Here is a 4,890-nt window from a genome sequence, read left to right on the forward strand (position 1 = left end):
GGAAAAGCATATCGTTATTTAAATACTAAACAAATTAAAAGTCAGATAAATTTTAATGTTAATGGTTAATTAAAAATATTGAAATGCCAGATCAAAATTGTAAATTTTACTCAATTTTTTTATCGATTGGGAAATAATATTTGGATTTATTCAAGTTGTTAAAATTGGAATTAATAATAAATTGAAATATAAGATTTACCAGAGGGGAATTTTTCACCCGGGGTTTTCCCTTTTTTTACCAAGGGGTAATTTTTTATAAAACTGACAAAAAATTTTTTTAACTATACAAAAAAATTTTTTTAAAACGGGAAAAAATTTAGATTAATAAATATTTTGGTTTATCATTTTTAAAAAAAATTTTTAATATAGAAAATAAAATTTTTCCTTTTTAAAAAATTTTAACCTTTTTAAAAAATAATAATATTTTTAAAAATTTTTAAAATTATCATTGATATTATTGTGGTATAAAAAATTAATAATTTTTTTTTTAAAAAATTTTTTAATATTCATTTTATATCTAAAGAGATTTCTTTGCAACAGTATAATAATAACAATTTCAAAAATTTTAAAAAGAGACATAAATATGACTACAATTCTATTTTATCCACCCAATTTCCCCCTTCTTTTTAGTACCACTCAAACCATTTTCCTCTCCCCCCACCACCCCCTTCCACCTTAAAAGTAATTTTTGGGAAACCCCCGCCTGAAACAAACCACCATCATCATTCGTTCCCAATGTTAATTCATTATTTTCTATGAATAAAAAAAAAATAAAAAAGAAATATCAATTTTTTACTTATTATTGATATTTATTATTAGATCATTATTAATATCAGGTGAAATATTAAAAAATTTAAAAAATTTATTTTAAAGATAAGAAATTATTTTAAATAATACAATAAAATGGGATAATGCTAAAAATAAAAATAAACAATTAGAAAAAAATAATCCATTTGTTTTTTCAAATCCAACAAAAATACAAATAATAAAAAAAAAATTTTTTGTAAAAAATGGGGAAATTAAATGATTAATAATGAAGAACAAAGAAAAAATGTTGCATTTTCTTCCCTTTTCCTCTTTTGATAAAAAAAATGGGATTTATTAATGTTTTTTAATTTTAAAACCCCAAAAAAGGGTATTGGTTAAGTTCCATTTCACTGTCAAAATTTTTTCCCTTCCTTCCTCGGGCCATCAAACCCCAGGTAAAATTAACTGGGCATATTTTGTTAAGGGGAAAAAGCACATGGATTTTTTGAAGGTTTAAATTGTGATCTTTATTTTAAAAAATTAACCCCCAAATTTAAAGGGTAACGAATAGATGGTTCCAAAAATTTAAATAATGCTCTATTTCTACATTTAATCCAATTAGAGGGATAAACAGAATGTTAATGCCAGAAATGTTACTGTAATTGGTGAAAAAAAAAAAATAATATGGGCCAACAAGATTCATTTTAATTTTAAAACAATAATGATAATTATGATTTAAAAATAAAAGACTTTTAAGATAATAATGAAAAATTTTGTTTATAACTTATCAAAAATGTAAAGGATCCATGTATATTTTTATGTTTTAAATATTAATAATAAAAAACTTTCAAATAAATTTGTAAGGGGTATTGTTCTTTCAATTATCACAGTGGGATGAAGCAAAAAAACCGCCCCAGATAATTTATTTCAAGAAAATAAACTTATAAAAAATGCATGCTTAAAAATGGGGAGAAATTATAATATGCTTGTCCTCATTGAACAGATTTTTGCCTTTCTATACTTTAGCTAATAATGAAAAAACCCTTACAGACTCATACTTATTCACAAGAACCCATATTTCAGAATATAAATTGAAAAAAGAAATCATAAATGAACCGGCATCTTCCTCTTTATATTTTTCTTTTAATTTTTTTAAAATCAATTTCTGAGGTTCTTTTCCCTTTGGGTTGGGGTGATAAATTTAGATTTTTAATCTGTTATCATCAAACCCCATCAAAAACCCCTTTTAAGAATAAAAAAAATTTTTATTTATTACAAAAAAATAAATTTAACTTATTTTAATTTTTATAACGTGTAAAAAAACTTATCCAGTTTCTGCCATCGTCTTAGTAGGGAAAAGGTTTTAGGGGAAACACTTTTTAGAACCAGAGATATCACCCCCTTTTTTAGCTAAATTTATTAAACCTTTTTGTTGTATATAGCATATATTTAGAATAAAAAAAAGGGAAGGGTTAACTACCTTAATCCCCCCTTTGGGGTTACAAAAGAATCGATTTTTAGAAAAAATGTTAAATTTAACCCTTAAAAAAAATTTTTTTTGATACAAGAGTCTGATTTAAAAATAAAAAGATCTTTTTTAAACCCGAGGTTATCCAATTTATTTTTTAAAGAATTAAAATTTAAACCAAAAAATGTAAAAACCCCTTCAATTAATTTATTTTATCGTATAAAGTAGACTATTAAAATTTAATAATAATTAATTTTAAAGTTGTGGGTTTTTTTTTTTAATATATATAAAATATCTGAATAAACTTTTTTTTTTTAAAAAATTTTCACCTAAAAAAATGTTTTAAAAAAACATTAAAATTAAAGTAATATTTTTTCAAAATTTTACTTTTTTTATTTTTTAAAAAAAAATCTTTTTTTTTCCAATAAAAGGATTATTAGTATCATTTATATTTTAAATATATTGATTAAAAAAATACAGGAAAAAAAGATTTATTTTTTTTTTCTCTTCTAGATTTCAGTAGGTTCAATATCTCCCCAATAATTTTAATAAAAATATATTCCCCATTTTATATTTTGTATGAGTATCCATCTGTACTATTTGTTTCTTTTGTGAGAATTGATAATTTATTCATTCAAAAAAGTCACAAATTTAAAAAAATAGACATGATGCCAAAATCTTTGAAATTTAAGTAATGAATATTGCATTTCCAAAAAAATATTTCTTTTCTTTTTTTTTAAAAAAATAACTTTTACTTCTGTTTTAAAATAAAATGTTTTAAACAAAGAAAAAATTTTTTAAAATTATTTTGGATTTGAACATACTTTTTTTTTTTTTATATAAAAAAATTATTAACTTTTACTACTAGAAAGAAATCAGATTTATGGAAAAATTTTAATCATAAAAAATTGCAAAAAATTATTTTAATTATTTTTTAAATATTTAAAAGTTTTATAAAATTTAAACAGGAGAAAAATTTTAAAAAGGGTGCAAAGATTTATAAGATTTATTTTTTTAAAATATGATGATGATTTAAAGAGTTAAAAAAAAACAAACAATATATATTTAAAAATATTTAAAAAACTTATTAAAGCTGTTTAAAAATTTCTTCCAATACATAAAAAGACATTAATATACCAAAAAAAAATGAATTATCAAAAATAGAAAAAGGGCCCAAAAAAAAACTTGTTTTGTTTAGAAGAAGATGATGAGATAAAAAGGGGTTTATCAATTTGTAATTTTTTTAAAAAAGGGAATTTGTAGATGGTCCAATTTATTTTAAATGAAGAATGCCTGTTTCAAAGGAAACCCCAAAGGGAAATTTTATGCATAGAATTAGAAATTCAAAAAACCGGAAACTGTTAATAAAATAAGGGGTTTTAATGGGGATGGGGAGATAGTGAAGCCATTATATATTTTTTTTTTTTTTATTTTTTTTAAATAAATTAATTAATTTTTCAAAATCTAATGGGGATTAATAAAATCTATTACTATTTAGATGTAAAATTGCATCTTTTTAAAAACATAAAAAATTGGATTTCATTTTGGGAAACTATTAAATGATAAAAAAAAAACGATAGGTAGTGGGTTTTTAAAAACAACCACCAGGGAAGTACCATTTTCCTGCCAGATGACTCTGGAAACAGAAACCCGTAAAATTTTTTTGGGAGGGTGGTAGGGTTTTCTGGTTTTTTTTCTTTTCTCATAAACACCCCCAGATAACAGGGAAACTTGTTTCCCTTTTCTTTCACTTTGTCACACTTCACAGACAAAACATATAATATAAACATACATTTTAGGGTTTTTTTTTTCCTTTTTTTAAAAAGGCCCCTTTTTCTTTTTTATTTCTTATTGTCCCTTTGGGGGGTGAAAGAATCTTTCCCACAACCTGGGGTCGTAATTTGGTGACTAAAAAGCCGTAAAAAAATTTGTAACCCCTTTTCCTGTGACATTTCCAAAAAAAGAAAAAAAAACTTTATAAAAATTTGGGGTGCTTAAATTTCGTGGGGTGAAAAATGATGACAAAAAAAAAGGGTATTGTTTATGAAAAATTTAAAGAAGTTGATGTCCTGGGGCCCCAAAAAAAACAAAGCTAAGGGGAGGGGGTTTTAGAGGGGGAAAAAAGGGATTAAATCTGGGGATCTGAGAGAAAATTTACAAAAAAAGGGGGGGTAAGTTAAATCATCAGTTATGGAAAGGAGAAAAGAGAATATGGGAATTAAAATTAAGAATTTATGAAATTGAAAGAGAAAGGGAAAAAATAAGTTTTGGGATACAACTAAAAAGAGAGGGAAAACAGAGGGAGAGAGAGATTTGGGGGATGTTATGAATAAGGGGCCTTTTAAAACCCAAATGAGAGAGTAATTTTTAGGGGGCCTTGGGAAAGCCAAAAAGGGGAAACTTTTTTTAGGGGAGGAAATTTGGGGTGCCAGGGAAAAAAAAAAAAAAGGGCCTTTCCCATTTAACTTTTTATAGAAAGGGGGGTTTTGTTATAAAGGGAAAAATATTTTAAAAAAAAGAGGATAAATAAGTATACAAGATAAGGGTGAAGGGGAAAAGACAGAAGTTTGTTGGATTTAATTTTTCTAGAAAAAAAAATCCAAATAGACTTTGGGGGGACAGGGTTTTTAGAGGGCCAGATATAATTTTTTGATCACTTTTAGTTTAGGCCCCCT

Source organism: Cherax quadricarinatus, unplaced genomic scaffold, assembly GCF_038502225.1.
Source record: "Cherax quadricarinatus isolate ZL_2023a unplaced genomic scaffold, ASM3850222v1 Contig603, whole genome shotgun sequence".
NCBI classification, from domain to species: Eukaryota; Metazoa; Arthropoda; class Malacostraca; order Decapoda; family Parastacidae; genus Cherax; species Cherax quadricarinatus.